Consider the following 21,350-nt stretch of genomic DNA (forward strand, 5'->3'; position numbering starts at 1 on the left):
ATATAGTTTATACAGTGAAACTGGTTGGTTACCATTGAAAGTTAGACGAACACAAAGGAAACTCTGTACATTCTACAAAATTGTTAACATGCAATCTCCTGATTACCTGATAGATTTACTTCCACCCTTTACTGAAACCATTTCCGGATACAACTTGCGTAACAAATCAGATTTGGCTGTTCCTAAATTTCGCACCTCAATTCTCCAAAAGTCATTTATTTATGATTCTGCAAGTTTATGGAATGCTCTCTCCTCTACAACAAAATGTACAAATTCATTATCATCGTTTAAATCAAAGTTATCTGGAAATAATGACAAGGTTCCAAAATATTTTCTATTTGGTGAAAGAAAGACAAATATACTACACACGAAGTTAAGACATTCGTGTAGTTCATTACAAGCAGATCTGTTTCGTGTTAATCTATCAGAGAGTAGAGCTTGCAATTGTGGTGCTCCGGTGGAAGATGCTAACCATTTCTTCTTAAAATGTCCAAAATTTGTCAGTTGCCGTTTTGATCTGAAGAAAGACTTTGAACTATCAAAAGTTCAGTTAGACATTGATACCATTCTTTTCGGCAACCCTGCTCTGCCAAATACTATCAATGAAAATATCTTTAGACATGTGCATAAATACATTGTACGAAGTAAGCGCTTTAATTAATCAATAATATGTCTCAATATTATTATATCCATCCATTACGTCCAATCATTATTGTTCATTATTGTTCATGTTTCTGATGGGAGCGGGCGGTAATAAGTTACATAACTTGTGCCAAATCCATTTCAACACTGAATAAAATATGTTCAAACAAAAGTTAGCGAGCCTGACCGCCCGATCCCGTTTGTCGCCTCTTACAAGCATGGGTTACTGAAGACCCATTCTAATTAGGATCTTCCCGGGTACCATGAAAAAGCAAAGGTAGCAGCTGAAAGAGTTGACAGACAGCTATTCTAGTAACAAGTCGTTACAGTCACAGTCGTTTTAAGATTGTGCCAACGTTAAAAATTATAGTTGTACATTGATCACAATAGCAGCACAAAAATAACTTGCATGTTAAAAACAGAAGAAAGGGTAAACATAACTCAGGCGTTTTGAAGTCAGCATCTAAATATATTCCAAGATTATATACACATACATCACTCAGTAGCCGAGTGTAACTACAAAAAAGCATTGAAAACAAACATATACAAACACCAGAAAGTGTAAAACGCGTCACGTGACGTGTAGCGCAATGACGTCATAGAACAGGCCTCCGGGCGCCCATTACGTTTCTAAGGCCGCAGTGTCAACACATCATGGAACCGGCTCCGGAACCTGCGGAGATTCCGCCCAATGAGGAATCGCCGGCGCCCACAAAGCTGAGCCGCAAGGAACGGGTATGTAAGCGTTAGTGTTTGGAAGTTTGGATAGATTTGACAGAAGATTTAACTGAAAATTCTAAACGTTTCTCGGTATTGAGAATCACAGCTTGGTAAAAGTGCACGAACCTAACCGTCGCAAAAAGCTCTTGAGTTTTGTTTTCACCCAAGAATATTTTTTTCAAATAAATAGTATTTTAAAGTTTTCGCCACATGTCTAATTCTACAATACGTCGTGTGTTGAAAGTTTTGTCTTTTCAGAGGGAAGTGTAAAGAGTATCAGTGTTGTCGAATTTAAAGAGGGACTTGGCTCAGTTTATTTATAGTCATTGTCAGTCGTAGCCAAGTGATTAGTGAGTGGCCCTTGTGAAATTGAGACATTGTTTCTGTGCAATCGTTAACTGTCAGATCGGAAGAGAAAATATGAAGTTTAAAAGACTTGCGTGGACTGCCAATTTGCCCGAGCCTGGCCCCCCTTTAAAGGATTCTAAAGTTGCGATAAACTATCGACTGTTTTGTTTTGAGGAATGCGAATAGTTTATTGCTCGTTATTTTTATTTTTTTGTAATTAAACTGGATTTAATGGAAAGATTAACATATATTTGTTGAGTGTTGCGTTAAACATTCTGATATGAACTAATCCTACGTGTTGTGCATGCTTGCTGTGTTAAGTTAATTACTTGTTATCGCATGTTATCATATTCCAATGTGTGGACCGCTTGATAATCTCAAACAGAGTCGGAATAGCTGTGAAATACCTGGAATATTGCCGACTGCGACATTCAGCAGCAAACAAACTTTGTACAGACCGCCCTCGTAATGTGTGAAAGTCAGTTTGTGTCCTTAATGTGAATTACTGGGACTGTTGCTGCAGCTTCATATTTAGGGTGCATGCACACTTTTCAATTTTCTATGCGATGCGTTGCGTTGCGTTGCCTTTTTCCCCGCTAACACTAAATGGGTTTTGCTATTGCGTTTTTGCTATAGTATACCGTTGTAAACTTGTAAATACTCCTTATACATAAATACTCCTTCCGATTGATCAACATCAATTATCTACATCTGTATATTTGGCACAGAGGTTAAACATAGAAAACGTATATTTTCTAAAAGAAATACAATTTTTAGATTGCATTGTTGTTCACGGTCATGTTATGAAGAGGGAATAGTAGCTGCATCATGTCACTGAAAAAGAATTACGCTAACATTGTCTGTGAAGCGTATATCATTGGGATAGACCCCTAGTTGTAGCAAAATAATGACGTCACAAATGGAATCCCATGCGATTTCAAATGCGATGCGATGATTTCAAATAAGTGCAGAACCTATTTTTTTCACATCAGATCGCATCGCATCGCATCGCATCGCAGTGGCGCATCGGTTGTAGTGTGCGCGGTCATAGTAAAATACACGATGTGCGTTTTCTTAACGCATCGCATGAAGATCGCATAGAAAATCGGACGTAGTGTGCGTGCACCCTTCATTCACTCAATCACCATTATGTTAATGAGGGTGTTCGCTACGAGACACGACTCACAGTGAATTAAGAAAAATTGTGTTGCTACATTGAATGATGATCTCATAAACTTAGGGGTCGGTCGTCTATTTTTAGAGTGCAGGTGTTACAGAAGGAATCACACAAACATGAAGGTTACTAGAAGAGGTTAATAGAAAATATAACACATCTTGGGGAGAGTAAACAAATATCCAACAAACGTGACAAACAATATTTACAGTACACCTGTTGTTGTCCACCTTCCCCTGTTTTAAATGACCGGTCCTTAACTGACACATGTGTTTAATACTTCTACTTTCAGCCCGGACATGTATGTATACCTACAGCTTTGTAAAAAACAGATGAAACAATACAATGCTATGTCAACAAATAAGAAAGTGTACACTTCAAAACTGAATTTGACCAAAACATTACAAACGTTACCGATATGTTATCAGGCTGGAAACAACTACATCCCAATCGAATATTTTCTTTTGTAGCTGACCCGTGAAGATCCGGGGTAGAATAGGTCTTCAGCAACCCATGCTTGCCACAAAGGGCGACTATGCTTGTCGTAAGAGGCGACTAACGGGATCGGGTGGTCAGGCTCGCTGACTTGGTTGACACATGTCATCGGTTCCCAAATGCGCAGATCGATGCTCATGCTGTTGATCACTGGATTGTCTGGTCCAGACTCGATTATTGACAGACCGCCGTCATATAGCTGGAATATTGCTGAGTGCGGCGTAAAACTAAACTCACTCATTCACTTTTGTAGCCGCCCTCAGGTATAGGTGTATATTTCGCCATCCCAGCATGTTAGGTTTAGCTATTTAAGAGAAGAATTCTCCAACCTCTTTCAAGAAAACTCAAGTGAGACATTTTGTTTCCTCACATGTAGCAAGCACTTGAGTAATATTTGTTGTGTGTATCTGTGTATATATTTGTATACACTCATCATTACCGATACTGTTGCTGTTTCCTCAACCTGTAGATCGTGCGATGCTTCAAGAACCTGGCCAACTGCCTGTTCCCATGGAGACTGAGGAGAGTCGCCCCCCAAAAGTCGGCATCTGAGTCTGACTACGAAAACGAGGAGGAGAAGGAGAGTACGTCGGATACCTCCTACCTCTCTAGCCTGTTCACCATGCCCTCCCTTCTCCACACGCACACACACACCTGTCCACCCTGCCCATACGCCTGTCCACCCCATCAAGCAGTCCACCTTGCTTTCTACACCTGTCCACCCTACCCCCTAGCAGTCCATTCTGTTTCCTACACCTTATCCACCCTACTCCCTACCAGCCCACCCTGCCCCTACACCTGTCCATCCTGCCTCCTACACCTGCCCATCGTGCCTCCAAAACCTGTCAACCCTACCCCCTACCTGTCCGCCCTGCCCCTACACCTACCCAGTCCACCTTGCTTCCTACACCTGTTAACCTACCCTTAGCAGTCCACTCTGCTTCCCAAACCTGTCTATCCTACCCACTTACCAGTCCACTCTGCTACCCACACTTGTTTGTCCTACCAATACACGCTGCTCTTTACACCTATCCATCCTAACTTCTATGATCTTCTCTGAACCAACAGTAACATATATAGAGGATATTATATGAGTGCCCATGTCATACTATGTTTACGACACGAGTGCCTAAATGTTGGTATTTCCCGAGCGAGAGCGAGGGATATACCGATATTTAGGCACGAGTGTCGTAAACATAGTATGATATGGGCACGAATATAATATTCTGTTTATTACCGAAGTCGTCAAATTGAGGAAAATAACCCAAATCTACTTTCAAACATAGGCTGTCTACCCGCCGTCGCCGCCGAACGCCGCATGTAGAACGCAACGTCACAGAAGAAACGTGACGTCATAGCATTGTTCATGACGTCACGTCACCATGACAAAGTGATATTTTGCCCTAGGGCATCGTATGAAAAATATGAACCCCGATATGTTCGCCCTCGTAGGTAATAAAAAAACAATGTTATATGTTGTTGAAAACCAAGGAAAAGATTGTTCTGTTACGTTTGTTTCCATGTATTTGTTTTCATACAAACGCTGTTCTTCTACAGAATGTTTTCTTTCTTTAATATTAACATAAAAATGTTCATATACGGTTTGTTACAAAATGTTGTATATAATCATTCAAAAATGTAGAAAATGTTGTTTAAATCACGCAAAAATAACATTCATATAATTATTGTGTTTATATGCGGATTACAATTGTCTTTATGCTTCTTAGGCAATGTTCTGAGAGTTGCTGGGTATTTTAACCAGTATGTGAACACGGAGCTGTTGTGTGTGAATATTGCAGGTGTGCAAATGTGTGTTGGGAGATGTTTTGCATGTGACTATCGTTGGTGTGCAAATGTGTGGTAGTTGATATGGTGGAAGATATTTTGCATGTGTTTACTGTTTGAGTGCAAATGTGTGACAGTTAATATGTTAGGAGATATTTTGCATGTGTTTATTGCAGGTGTGCAAATGTGTGACAGTTAATATGTTAGGAGATATTTTGTATGTGTTTATTGCAGGTGTGCAAAGGTGTGACAGTTAATATGTTAGGAGATGTTTTGCCCGTGTTTATTGCAGGTGTGCAAAGGTGTGACAGTTAATATGTTGGGAGATGTTTTGTATGTTTTATTGTTGGTGTGCAAATGTGTGACAGTTATATGTTAGGATATGTTTTGTATATGTTTACTGTTGGAGTGCAAATGTTGTGTGCTCAATCGCAATGTGTTATGGTCAATGTGTTGAATGTTATTGTCTATGGTTTCCTCAATAAACTGTTGTATATAATCAAGTAAACATACATATTTAAAAGTGCAAAAGAACTATATAATTTGTTTAAAATCAAGGAAATATTTCTTTTAAGAGGAAATAACAAATCATAAAAAAATTGATATTTTGTGTTTCTTCATTATATTTACATGTATATATATGCTTAATATCTATGTAGTTTGGGATAACACACTTCTCCATATGCTTGCATTTGAATCCATGCTTTGTGTTTTAATTTTCAGCATGCTGGCAATTGGACGAAGTCATTGTGATATGCTGTAAGGTTTTTTCGTTTCTTCATTTTAATTGTATGTGTATATATATGCTTAGCATGTATGTAGTTTGGGATAACACACCACTTCCCCATTGCCTTGCATTTGATTCCATGTATGATGTTTGAATTTGCAGCACCCCTACAATAGGTCAAAGTCATTGTGATATGCAGTAAGGTTTTCCGAATACGATTATATGCATACCCAGCTGAAGGCCAAAAATAACAGCATAATTTGTTTAAAATCAAGGAAATATTCCGACTTTCGTATTTTATAACGATAATGTTTGTTAGTATTTTGTGTTTCATTGTTTCAAGTTGTGTAGGTATGTTTACTGTTGCTGTAGTATTATTCTGGATCACCTGTAGCGTTGGTATAATTGAATTGTTTTCAGTGCATATTGTCAGAATGTCAGGAGTTGTACTGAGAAAATGTACAGCAGTATATAACACTGTTCTCCAATGGTACTCTACTATTCTGCATACATTCAAGGGACATGCAATTCCTGAAGGGGAGTTATATATGATGCTCACTGAGTTACACAGTTGAACCATATGATATTTATATATGTCGGAGATCATTGGAATCTGGAGATATTTGTGAATGGTAGGATTTGTGTACATTCCGAATATTTATTTGGCAAATCTCTGTGCATTTGAGTGATACGAACTTTATAAACATTTTAATATTTGTTTGTATATGAATGCTTAACATCTATATAGTTTGGGATAACATACTTTCTCATTTACGTGCATTTTAAGTCATGCTTGGTGTTTGAAAAGTCATTGTGATATGCAGTAAGGTTTTCTGAACACGATTATATACATACTCAGAGATGGTTTGCTTGTGTTTATTGTAGGTGCTCAAATGTGTGGGGGGCAATCTTGTGAAAACTTTTGTGTGTGCATATTACCATTATGGCGATGTATGGTGGTCAATGTTTTGAATATTATCGTTTGTGCTCAAGAAATATATAATTTCTTTAAAATCAAGGAAACATTTCTAACTTGTTATGGTTCAAAAGGAAAAACAAATCCAAAACATTTTGAGTTTCTTCGTTATAAATGCTTGATATCTATGTAGTTAGGGATAAGATACATCCTCATTTACTTGCATTTGAAGCCATGCTCGGTGTTTGAATTGAATGGAGCAAAGTCATTGTGATAGGCAGTAAGGCTTTCTGAAGAAGATTATGTGTGTACTCTGGTGGATGTAAAACATCTAAAGACCAAAAATAACACTATAATTTGTTTAAAATCAAGGAAATATTTCATGTGTTTTTATCTTCCATAATAGTTAAAATTGTATTTTGTGTTTCATTGTTTTAGATTGGTGTGGATATACTTTGTATATTGTTATTATTTTGGATCACATACAGCATTGTTGAAATGTTTTTCAATTTTGTCTATGTTGTCAGCATGTGATGAGTTGTTCTAAGGAAATATACAGCAGTATATAACACCGTTCTTCAGCTTCTGCAGCAGGTATCAGGTGTTCCACATATATATGAAGGCACAAGTAATTCATGTTTTGAACATAGAGTTATACACTATTACGTGGTTGAGATCAATGTATGTATATGATGATAGAGATATTATGATTGCTGATATTAGTATACATTTTGAATATGTAATATACGAATGACTGCTTATTAACCGTATGCATGGCGTTAAATTGTGCCAAATCCTTGGAATTAGAATGATTGCTTATGACTATCTTCATGATTCTGAAATACATTTTGAAAGGTACATCTTGCGTTTGTTATTACTATTCACATCCATGGTAGTAGTGCGTCAAGCAGACCCTGAAACAGATATATCCAGGAATGCCCATGCACAGTTCTCAAAATGAAGAAAGTCTCTGGGCTCCATTTCTGTATATTTTATTATGATAATTTAGGACCCGTTTTTCTGTAAAATATGTTCATATCAGAGACTAACTGTTAGGTTTTTTCTGGCGCACATTTTTCTAAGATCTGGAAAGTGAACGTTGTGCGAGAATTGCGCTCCCGCGGCATTGGATCTACGTACGGCTTTAAATTTACACAGAAATGTAGAATATTTCAATTTCCTATCCGATGGTGTAAACTCAAGTGTAAATACTACGTCGGTTTGACAAATAGACACAGCCAAATGTCCGAAATTTTGTTATGCGTTAAAAAAACAGAGAATCTCTAAGCTTTAAATTGTACACCGATAAAAGCACAGTGCGAACAAAATACCTGAAAGACATAAGTATATATGAAATGGGTTTGTGTGCTTATGCATAACGTTATACCCACAATGTAAAAAAATGGCTTGCAATAAATGACAAAAATGGATTTTCCTGTATGACGTCAAAAGACGACAGAGAGGTCACACACATATAAAGATAAAGGGGGCATAACTCCACTATGTGTAACACTAGGTCATCCATTAACTCAGGTCACTTGGAGAGAATTTGGTGTGAATCCGGACACTGTAATCTTGTGATGCACTGTTCACTATACCAATACAAAGATCGACACTGTAAACGGTTACCTTTTAGAAGAATAATGATATCGTATTATATGAGAAAGCACGTATTAGGGACCGTTCATAATTTATGGCTAAGGGTTGTGATGATGATTTTTATGGAGAAGCATGTACAATGCCCGACACACAACCCAGTCCACGTGTACAAATTTGATGACCCCCCTACCTCCCCAGAAAAAATAGGTGACTTAGACAAGAGTTGGATGTTAGTAAATCTACGCGGCAACGCGGCGCAGACAAACAATATGGCGGCCAGCGAGATGCTGACAGCAGTCAAGCGGCTCAGGGTGCAGGCGATACACATGCTTCAGAACTTGTTTTGGTAAGAAGAATACTAAACTAAGGAAATTAACGGACTACTCATGGGTAGATTCCCTCGATAATATTGACAGAAAAGCTGTTCGTATTGGCAATGGCATTATATTAGGCCTTCACCTTGACAACATCAAAGAATCGGGTGTTTTGGGTCAGTTGTCTCACTTGTCCCCGGAAAGGTGGACCTAAGCCAGTATTGGTGTGCTAAAAGACATGATAAATGCCACCGAACTTGACATGCCCAGTGTTATGGGGTACCTGAAATACAAGCAGGACATCTCACGATTAGCTTCAAAGTACGAGTGGGCCAGTGTACTTTGTATGATAATGAGTACCGTGAGAGAGTATGCTGAAGGATTTCAGCGGGGAGCACCTTATCAAGAAATACGTGCCTTTCAGTTACGGCTGAAACGAAATTTAAGCACAGAGAGGGCTATGAAACAAATGGATCGTGCACGTAAAAAACACGTGCTGAGTGCTGACCATGAATCAACAAACTTTCACCAAACCCAATAAACACTCTAAATTATGAGGCTTGGAATCGTACGTTACCACAAGATGACCCATATAGAGATTATATTTTGTCAGGTTTGAAATATGGATTTAAATTAGCGGACGTTAAAAACGTTCCATTACGCCGAGTGTTTACATATAATCACAAATCAGCTTTAACAAATTGTCAGGAAACAGATTAAGAAGAATTGTCATTGGTTAATAGACCGATCCAGTCCCGGCCGATAAGCCCCGCCCACTTCGTTTTTGACGTTAGGGGGGACATTCGCGCATGAAGAAAGCCAAGCACGTCGAACTGCTGGAGGAACACAAACCTGTCCAACTATGGTTCGTGTGGACGAAGCATGCCGTAGGTAAGTATTTGAGAGGCTGGAGGCAGGACGTCGACAAAAACATGGACGTCGACGACATCAAACCCCTGATCGGCGACAAAGTCGTCGAGGAACTGAATGATCTGGGAAGCCTCAAATTTCAACTCACGGTTTGAATGTCGCTGGACAAACAGCTGACGGACGGCATCACCGAGCACATCCAGCCTTACTTCAGAGGCAAGCAAGAAGTTGCGACTCAGCTGAGTCCATCGACGCGTCCATCGACACCTCGTTTGCAAAAATACGAGAATCCCTGGGCTCGGGCTGGGTCGTGGACACGATCGACATGGTCTACCTGGACGTAGCGAACTACGTGTCGTTCAAAGGAGGGTCGTACCTAGACTTTCCACCGTACTACAAGAAAAAGCAAGCCATGGTCAACGTCAAAAACAAAGGCGATGATTGCATGAGGTTTGCGATCAGATCCTCGAAGTTTCCAGTCAAAGCACATTCAGACAGATTTTCGAGCTATCCCGAAGACGATGGGATCAACTGGGACGGCATAGACGAACCCACCCCCATCTCCCAGGTCACCAAAATCGAAAAACAGATCGACGACATAGCCATCAATATCTTCGGACACGAAGGGAATAAAACGATCGTGCACAGGATCAGCTACCTCACATTCGACGGAGAAACGGACGCTCCCATGGTCTACTGAGGTCCCGACGCGGCCGAACGATTTCTCACGTGTTTGCAAAACGAAGAGAAAATCATCAGGAAACAGTTGTACACCATCGTCCCAATGCGCATGACCCAAGACGACTGGCGAACTCATAAGAAAGCTAAGAATTGCCACGTGTGCGACGAACCCCTGAATGGGGATGTCGTGAGAGATCACTGCCACATCACCGGCAAATACAGAGGTGCCGCTCACAACGCGTGCAACTTTAAGCTCAAACTTAATCCCAAGACCATCAAAATCCCCGTTGTGTTTCACAATCTTCGCGGTTACGATTCTCACCTGATCATGCAAACCATCGCAAAGGTCGACGACAGCATAACGTGCATCCCCAACAACATGGAAAAATACATCTCGTTCTCATTAGACGGTCTGAGATTTATCGATAGCGTTCAGTTCATCCTGTCGTCTCTAGACAGTCTGGTGAACGCCAATGACCAGGACGACTTCGACATCACCAATCAATACACCGATGCCAAGACTCGACCCCTGCTGCTGAGGAATGGCGTCTACCCCTACGAGTACATGGACGATTGGTCCAAGTTCGACGAGACGCAATTACCTCCCATCGACCAATTTTACAGCAACTTGACCGATTCCAATATCTCTCAAGACGATTACGCGCAAGAGATTAACGTGTGGAACAAGAATTTGGGCAATTACCACGGCCTTTACTTGAAAACGGATGTGCTGCTGCTGGCCGACGTGTTTAAGATATTCAGAAAAACGTGCTCGAAACAGTACAGCCTGGATCCCGCGTGATATTTCTCCTCCCCCGGTCTCTCTTGGGACGCCTTGTTGAAAAAGACTGGATTCGAACAAAGGCTACGTGCTCGAAGTGGACTTGGACTATCCCACAGAACTATACGAATCGCACAACAGCTATCCGCAAGCTCCCGAACGATTGACGGTGAACCCGGACTGGATGTCTGAATATCAACGAAACTTGCTGTGAAAAAACTTGTGCTGAACTCAAAATACGTCGTTCACTATCGCAATCTGCAGCTGTACTTGTCGCTGGGAATGAAACTCACGAAAATACACATGGCGCTCCAGTTCGATCAAAGTCAATGGATGGAACCTTACATTCGGTTGAAAAAGCAGTACGGCGACAGGTGCGAAGCGCTGTAAACGAACACAGATTCCATGCTGATGGAAATTCAGAAAAACATGCACCTGTACGACACCAGCGACTACCCTAAAGATCACCCTATGCACAGCCAAGTGAACAAAACAGTGTTCGGCAAGATGAAGGACGAATGCGCAGGCACGCCGATCGCCGAGTACGTCGGCTTGAGACCCAAGATGTATTCCATCAAGAAAGCCGACGACGATATATTCCGAAAGGCGAAAGACATGAAAAAACACGAGGTGAAAAAACACATCAAGCACGCCAGATTCAAGGAAGCCATGTTCAAGAATAAAACGTTCAAACACCAAATGAACATGCTGAGAAGCGACGGACACAGGATATACGGATTGAGAATCAACAAGACCTCGCTGTCTCCCATGAACATGAAACGATGGATCGCCATCGACAGAGTCACTACTTACGCGTACGGGCACAAACGTGTATCAAATAATTGAGCGTTTACGCACACATGCGTACATATATCATGGAGAAAACTTATTACAGCCCACGAGGGTACTGGAAAGGTGAGGACGCCATCCCGAAACTCGCTTAAGCCGCTCGAGTCTCGGAAGAGAAAGCCAAAGCCTGGCTTAAAAAACAAGCCATCTGGCAAGTCTACCTGCCGGCGCCTCGATACATCCCGAGAACAAAATTCGACATTTCAACGCCGAATTGCGTCCACCAAGCCGACCTCCTGTTTCTCCCTCACGACAGGGTGAGGGGCAAAACCTACAAGTATGCCCTGACCGTTGTCAACGTCGCCAGTCGCTACAAGGAAGCCGAACTGTTGACAACAAAAGATTCGAACGAAGTCGCCAAAGCCTTTGAACGCATATACAAGCGCAGTCGCTTGACATGGCCTACCGTATTGCAAGTCGATCCCGGATGCGAGTTCATGGGAGCCGTGTCACAGCTGCTGTCCAAGCACAAAGTCCAAGTGAGACGAGGTATAGCTGGAGCTCACCGTAGCCAAGCCATCGTTGAGAGATTCAATCGCACCCTAGCCGAACGCCTGTTCTAGCACCAATACTCGCAGGATTTAATGGATCCCGGAAACAGAAACACGGAATGGGTCGTACGCTAACTGCGAGTGGTGGATGTCATCAACAATGAAGTCACCAGACTCTTGGGCAAGGGACCCGTCGAGGCGATCAAATTGAAATCTGTCAAATCATCGTCGGCAGCAGCACGTCACGATAAATCCGAGAAAACATTACCGGACCGGGTCAGCGTTAGGTACTTGTACCAGCCGGGAGAATACGAGGGAGACAGCAGAAAACGCGCCACCGTTCCGATATGGCCCATGAAAACATACAACGTAGACCTTGTCGACATCAAAGACAGCGAACTGAACTTGTACTACTTGAAAGACGGACCGCCGAGAGCATTCGTCAGAGAGGAGGTGATGATCGTACCTCACGACACAGTCCCTTACACATCACCCACCGTGTGATGATAGTTTCTCGTCATGATTTTTTATCAGTCTTGCATGCCTATTTTTCTGCTTAATGTAGCCAGCCTGCCAACCGTACACCAAGCCGAGAGAGACACACGCACACGAACTGCGACTCGTCTGCCCACAGCGCTCGGAGGAGCAACCACCCCCGAGGTGACCCGAGCCTTTTTCCCGACCGACCCCATGCTCACTTAAAAGTCAATATTTCAGAAACTATTCGACCGATTTTCATCAAATTTTGCATGCACCTCAGTAGTAGTGTACACAATGGGGCTACGGGATTAGGGACTGCTCAAGGGCTCAATTTTTAAATTGAGCCCTTTGGGGGGACCTGGTCCCGTAGCCCCATTGTGTATACTACTAATGGTAATGTTCGTTTGATACACGATGGAAGTGTTCCGCACAATACAGGTATGAACAGAGATATGGTAGATTGTGAGTGTGAGTATATGGACCTGAGACAAGCCCTCAAAATAATCAAGACAGGCAGTTACCTAGCAAACGTGGACTTAAAGAGCGCTTACAGATCTGTCAACAGACATAGGCCATGAGCCAGGAGCTGAAAATTCACATATTGGTACCACTCAGGGGACCATAAGTTTTAGTGTTTTCTATATTCCTTTATGTGTCTATATATAAAAAATGTATGATGGCCATGTCAATTTGGTAGCTCAAACTCAGAAGGAGGCTAAATCCAAGATGGCCACCAAAAAACCCCCAACATTTTCAAAACATGTCAATTCCAAGTTTTTATCATGAGAAACGTTCAGCAAATAGGTTGGATATGTAAAACAGGATTGTGGTGCTAATGTGATTAAAAGTATTTAATTAATATCAAGTTTTATTTAACTGATAACTTTAAATCATATTAATCCTGATTTTTAAAAGTCGAAATTGTAAGCTCAAAAAACATTTTCTAAAACTCATCATTTCATTTATTATGAAGGCATACGGTAATACTGTTTCTCTTCTTTTTTTGAGACTGCGATATGTAGACCGACATTATCATGGCAAGCGTTTCTTCTTCACTCGACGAATCTATGTTGCTGAGTCATATGTGATAATCTCGCGAGATACGAGTTGTATACGACTTAAAAATTACACAAATAGCAAAGTCGTTACGATCTTTAATTTGTGTTACTACAAGTCGTATGCTACAAGTTGTTACTACAAGTTGCACTGTGAGAACGCACCTTAACAAACCTAATAAACGAGATAGAGCTTGAGAACATTCCTCAAGTTAGTCACAGATAATGAGGAAATCGTCAATATACGCAATAACATCCACATTATATTGTTTTTTTCATCATCCGACACACAGATGCACTCAAAGTTTGGAAGATTCGACAACTCTTAGATGCACCGAAGGGAAGGTTCCTGTCATACATGTATGTTATATCAGACTCGCCCTCGAAGCGCCAGTATAATCCTGTCAGCGAGTAATTACTGGGGTGTTAGGCCATGAGCCAGACAATTTTTCGGTACCACTAAGAGGGACCAAACACTTTTATGTTTTTTGAAGTTGTTATGGTCTCTACATATCAAAAAAGTATGATGGCCATGTCGGTTTGGTAGCTCAAACTCAGAACGAGGCTAAATCCAAGATGGCCACCAAAAATCCCCAACATTTTCTAAAAACGTCAATTCCAAGCTTTAATTGTGAATAAAGTTTAGCAAATAGGTTGGACATGAAAATAGGGAGGTACAAATAATGCTAACATGATTAAAAGGACTTAATTAATATCAAGTTGTGTTATTTGATACCTTTAAAGCATATTTTTTCCTGATTTTTAAGAGTCGAAATTGTAAGCTCAAAGAACTTTTTCGAAAACTCATCATTTCATTTATTATGAAGACAGCTCTTTAACTTCAAATAGTGAGAGCACCTTCAAGTTCCTTAAAGTGGTTTGAGATAGTCACTGTCCCGCATCATAAACGTCAGCATTGACGCTTCGGCATGCCATGGTCCTTGCATACCGTGTTGTCACAAGTCTGGTTCTGACATGTCACAGTGCATTTCAGTGCATTGGTAAGGCATTGACAACCTTGGCAGTTTACAGACTGTACTTGCAAGAAATGAACTCAAGACAATGACAACTCCATCAGGACTACATGCATACACTGTGCCCCTCGTATAACATACAGTGTATGCATGTAGTCCTGGAAGGGTCTTACAAACGCTTTGACCAAATGCCGCAACTTTCTTGATATCAATGAACCTTTACTGATTTTGAACAATGAACTGGATGATATTGGTTTTGTTCTTTGATGAAGTAAGAAGCCGTCTCAACTGTCGTATCTTGGGCCCTGAAGCAATGTTACTGTCACTCTGTTGACTTGATGGAGTTGTCATTGTACACTTCAAATGCGACATCGATGCAGTAGTTTCCTGTTTCAAGGGGCAAAGCTAGTACCTTTGTTTCCTGTCCAGTTCCCTGCTTTGAGGGACAAGTGACATATGGCCAAGGACCTTGTGATCTGCTTTCAGGATTGTTGCAGTATGTTACCCTTTCTTCTTCTTTTGGCAGTAGACATGAGTAAATGTTTTCTACCTTTGTTTTGGAAGACAATCGTAAACTTCTTTGTCTGGCTCTCAAGTCTTTCATCAGAAAATTCAAGGTATACCTCTTCTCCTAGCTGTTTGGCTCGCTGAAGATCTTGAGCAACAGTCTCAAGCCATCTGCTGTGAGTAGGTCCTATATTAATGCTGAAGATAGAAGCAAAAGTCTTAGGCAGCGGAGAAGACTCACAGAGATTCAGGCAGCTGACTTTAGTCACCATGACTGGAACATTCAAGGATAGTAAAGGATGAATCTGATGTTCAATCCATTGTTAATCTGATGGAAGATGAATGGATCAACCCCTTTGACACCATCTGATCTCATAAGCACATCGACAGGGTCCGACAAATGTTGCACAAGATCTTCAGCGAGCCAAACAGCAAGGAGAGGAGGCATACCTTCAATTTTCTGACGAAAGACTTGAGAGCCAGACAAAGCAGGAAACTGGACATACGCAAGGCACTAGCTTTGCCCCTCGGACTATTACCATTTGCACTTTATACCTGCGTTGGAACAATGAAAAAAGCCAACAAAGCAGCTTTAGCAAGACATCTTGAAAAGTGCGTTTCATCGCCGGAGGTAATTCCTGAACCCTCAACATGTATCTATGTGGAATGAGTCTAGTACAGAAAACCCATGGTGAGAACAAGATGGTCAGGGAACTGTCACAGTCTTACATGGAACATCAGCCTTACATATTGGAACAGGAACCTACCGTATCGATGCGGCATTTGAAGTGTACCATAACAACTCCATCAAGTCAGCAGAGTGAGTTAGCTGGGGATCAGAGAATACTGTAGCATTGCTTCAGGACACAAGATACGACAGTGGAGGCGGCGTCTTACTTCATCAGAAAGCAAAACCAATATCATCCAGTTCATTGTTCAAGACTGGCAGCTTCCTCATTCCAGGGCCAAACTTGAAGACTGAATACCGTATGTGACATGTGGAAGCAAGTGCTACAGAATGACCTCTGAATCTTCATCTGAAGTTGAATCTTTGTCAAATACGCAAGAAAAAGCTGACACGGTGTTCCATGCTAAACATGTATCTTTTGAATCCTCATCAGTTGTCATTTCCTCAGATTACTCCGATGTATTTGTCTTGTCCTTGCACTAACATTGCAACCAATATTTATATCAAAACTGGTACAAAAAATAGCCAAATATTCATTGATATCAAGAAAGTTGCTGCAGCTTTTGGTCAAAGTGTTTGTAAGATCCTTCCTGAACTACACTCATATATACTGTATGTTATATTGTCAGTTCTTTTGGAGGCAGAGGGAAGGTCAATGCATTCAAACTTCTTCAACAGTAAGGGATATCAAGAAACTTTCCAACAACTTGGGAATGTGTGGACTGTGCCACCAGGTTTGATCAACTCAGTTCAAGCATTCACATGCCACCTGTATGCCTCAAGTTCTTAAATATGGGATGACAATCAATTGCGCTTCCACTTATTTAAGGTGAAAAAAGGGGCAATTGAATCATGACAATTGCCACCCTGCTTTGATTGTCTATCTATGCACATCCTGAGAGCAAACTATCAAGCTGCAATATGGAACAACTGTCTGGGAGCTGAATATCCAACTTCATGGGCAACAGATCGTCATGGATGGGTGGAACAAAATGGTCACATGGAGATTTGCTGGATGTCAAGACCCCTTGCTCCAGATGTTGTTCTTTAGTTCATTTCTTACAAGTACACAACAGTCTGTAAACTGCCAAGTTGTCAATGCCTTACCAATGCACTGAAATGCACTGTGACATGTCAGAACCAGACTTGTGACAACACGGTATGCAAGGACCATGGCATGCCGAAGCGTGACGCTGACGATGAAGCTGACGTTTATGATGCGGAACCGTGACTATCACAAACCAATTTAAGGAACTTGAAGGTGCTCTCACTATTTGAAGTTGAAGAGCTGTCTTCATAATAAATGAAATGATGAGTTTTCGAAAAAGTTCTTTGAGCTTACAATTTCGACTCTTAAAAATCAGGAAAAAATATGCTTTAAAGGTATCAAATAACACAACTTGATATTAATTAAGTCCTTTTAATCATGTTAGCATTATTTGTACCTCCCTATTTTCATGTCCAACCTATTTGCTAAACTTTATTCACAATTAAAGCTTGGAGTTGACGTTTTTAGAAAATGTTGGGGATTTTTGGTGGCCATCTTGGATTTAGCCTCGTTCTGAGTTTGAGCTACCAAACCGACATGGCCATCATACTTTTTTCATATGTAGAGACCATAACAACTTCAAAAAACATAAAAGTGTTTGGTCCCTCTTAGTGGTACCGAAAAATTGTCTGGCTCATGGCCTAACACCCCAGTAATTACTCGCTGACAGGATTATACTGGCGCTTCGAGGGCGAGTCTGATATAACATACATGTATGACAGGAACCTTCCCTTCGGTGCATCTAAGAGTTGTCGAATCTTCCAAACTTTGAGTGCATCTGTGTGTCGGATGATGAAAAAAACAATATAATGTGGATGTTATTGCGTATATTGACGATTTCCTCATTATCTGTGACTAACTTGAGGAATGTTCTCAAGCTCTATCTCGTTTATTAGGTTTGTTAAGGTGCGTTCTCACAGTGCAACTTGTAGTAACAACTTGTAGCATACGACTTGTAGTAACAACAAATTAAAGATCGTAACGACTTTGCTATTTGTGTAATTTTTAAGTCGTATACAACTCGTATCTCGCGAGATTCTCACATATGACTCAGCAACATAGATTCGTCGAGTGAAGAAGAAACGCTTGCCATGATAATGTCGGTCTACATATCGCAGTCGCAAAAAAAGAAGAGAAACAGTATTACCGTTGGAGAGAAACTGGCACTAACTTTACGATATTTCGTAAGCTCGGATTTATGATAAACTGGAACAAGGTGGATGGGCCGTGTCAACGCATTGTGTTCCTTGGAGTTGTTATTGACACACAATGTTGTACATCATCCCTCCCACCGGATAAGTTGCATTCATTCTACCAAGAAATCGACTTCTTCTCTAAGAAAACCAGGGCCAGTAGACGGCAGCTAGATAGATTGGTCAGTTAAGTTGGGCAAGTATGGTCATTCAGGGTGGGCGCACATTCTTGCGCCGTGTATTAGATCTGAAGAATGCTATTAAGTCTCCACATGGAAAATTCAAACTGGATGATAACTTTCATGCTGATGTTGATTGGTTGTTGTGTTATTTGAAGCAATACAACGGCACAACTAAAGTCTTAGACAAACGCCCTGTACAGAGCGTGTTCACGGATGCATGCAATGAAGGTGCTGGAGGTCATTATAATTGGGACTTCTTCTACGTCAATTGGAAAGCGGACATGAGAGAAATAAGTGACCTTCACATCAACGTTAAGTGTCCGTAATCTTATCTGCGTCGCAGGGTTTCTGTGTTCACGACACTTAATTGTGTATACCATGCTTCATTATGTATTAAAGTTCCAAAATTTCTCTTTATATCATCGCATTTGTCGTTTATAGTTCGAGTTTAGGTGAGTATGCTAAAATGCCGATAGTTACGTTGTCGTTCTGCGTGATTTTGCGTTAGTCATGCCGTCACGCTGCACTGAGACAATTTCGTATGAATATATCAAATTACTGTATTGTATCTATTTACAATTTCCTATTTCTAGCTACGATACTTCTTCCATGCATATTCTAAAAGTATTGAGTCTATCCATGCTACGAATAGACAAATGGATGTCTGTAAAATTGCAAAAATCCCACACAGTGTAAAATCTTTGTTTACATTTCTTACGAGCACAGCGTTCGTTTTCACACCCAAAAGGTTTGTGTTAGACACTTGGTATTGGTATTTTTTAAAGAACTGTTATTTGTTCACAATGGCAATGTGTTATGTCGAATACATTCTAGATAGATATTGTATATATCAAGCGTTCATTTGTAGCTATATTAAAGACTGTTCTACTTACCGAAAGAAAGCACAGCTTCACACTACCTACGTGTGGAATCGGGAAGTGCATCCTCAAGCGGTAACCCCCGTCTTCAACAGGTCATCTAGCCCTCGTATGACTCAAACACGCAAAATACTTCGAAGAACGTTTCCATAATTCCATTTTATTCATCATCAGCCACCTAGATTTCAGTCCAGTTTCAACTTTACAGTAGATCCATTAATGTTTATTCGTTGTAATTTCCATTTCGAGTGAATGAAACCGCCATTTTGGAACGTGTAGTCTAGACCAAGGGACGCAACTCCGGATGGAATATTTGGGACGGATGACGTCGCTTCAAATTCAACTCTCAGCGTTAATATAGTGCGTTTGAAAAAAAGTACATTTTGTGTCAGTATAGATTGGTTTATGTATGATTCATGCAACTGTTAATGTAAGGATTGAAGCGAAACACTTTAGTGAAAAATTTCATTCATCAGCTGATGTACGTCAACAAACAAAACATTAATGAATGAATAAACGAACGAACGGACGAATGCACGGATGAATGAATGAATGTCAGGGCAGCATTAGCAGCCAGTTTTGCATCCAATTTTCTGCAAAGTTGACAGAGGCCATTTCCCTTGCATGGAAGCCCCGAGGCTGGAGAAAGTTGTGTAAAACGTCTTGTGTAGCGCAATGACGTCATAGAACAGGCCTCCAGGCGCCCATTACGTTTCTAAGGCCGCAGTGTCAACACATCATGGAACCGGCTTCGGAACCTGAGGAGGTTCCGCCCACTGAGAAATCGCCGGCGCCCACAAAGCTGAGCCGCAAGGAACGGGTATGTTTATATGCGTTCGTGTTCAGGGTTTTTTTCGGATAGATTTGACAAAAGATTTAAACCTAAAGTGCACGAAGCGCCGCAAGGACCTCCTGAGTTTTGTTTTCATCCGATAATATTTAAAAAATATGTATTTTACAATTTGCCACATGTGTAATCCTGAAATACGTCTTGTGTTGAAAGTTTTATCTTTTCAGCAGAAAAGTGTAAAGAGTATCAGTGTTCATTGTCGTATTTAAAGAGGGACTAGGCTCAGTTTTCTAGTCAATGTCAGTCCCAGCCAAGTGATTAATGAGTGACTGGTGTGAAATATTGAGACATTGTTTCTATGTAATCATTTACTGTTAGTTTGATTGACAAAATATGACGTTTAAAAGATTTGCGTGGACTGCTAATTCGGCGAGCCTGGTCCCTCTGGTTATGGTGTTGCGATAAACTATCGACTGTTTTGTTTTGAGGAATGCAAATAGTTCATTGCTCGTTTTGTTATTTGTTGGTTATTAAACTGTTTGGATTTAATGGAAAGAATTTGTTGTGAAGAACTGTGTTGCGTTTACCATTCTGATAGGAACTAATCCTATGTGTTTTGCATGCTTGCTGTTGGTCACTTTAACATGTTGCAATTTCGTGGACGGCTACTCTGGAACAGAGTCAAAATAGCTGTCAAATACCTGGCATATTGCCGACTACGGAGTTAAACAGAGGAAAAAAATGGTCGGTCAAACATATTCGCGTTATGATAGCTGTGCATGAATTGACTTTACTGTCAGTTTGAATTATCAGACGATTATAGTTTGATTATCGACGACTCTCTTATGAATTGCCAGTGTCAGTTTTTGTTAAGGTACTGTTGTCCTATAACAGCCTACACATTCGAATCCGAATCAGAGAAAGTACTGGTCTTCAGCAACCCATGCTTGTCGTAACCGTTGACTAATGGGATCGGGTGGTCAGGCGCGCTGATTTCGTTGACCCAGGTCACCCCATACCATGCAATGGGGGCGGTGTAGCCTAGATGTTAAAGCGTCCGCTCGTCACTCCAAAGACCCGGGTTCGATTCCCCGCATTGGCATAATGTGTGAAGCCCATTTCTGGTATCCCTCACCGGGATATTGCTGGAATATTGCTAAAAG

General features: G+C 40.9%; 1 long non-coding RNA gene across 1 annotated transcript; it reads right to left on the reverse strand.

The window, feature by feature from the left end:
* Positions 1-1,927: 1,927 nt before the first annotated feature.
* LOC124281829 lies at positions 1,928-20,771 on the reverse strand. The gene is made up of 3 exons (XR_006899987.1): positions 20,761-20,771; positions 20,386-20,387; positions 1,928-2,295 (listed from the first exon to the last, which is right to left on the reverse strand). It is a non-coding gene; the product is annotated as an uncharacterized LOC124281829 (long non-coding RNA).
* Between the last annotated feature and the right edge of the window lie 579 nt (positions 20,772-21,350).

The sequence above is a fragment of the Haliotis rubra genome, unplaced genomic scaffold, assembly GCF_003918875.1.
Source record: "Haliotis rubra isolate DU_JTF1 unplaced genomic scaffold, ASM391887v1 Scf29, whole genome shotgun sequence".
Taxonomy (NCBI): domain Eukaryota; kingdom Metazoa; phylum Mollusca; class Gastropoda; order Lepetellida; family Haliotidae; genus Haliotis; species Haliotis rubra.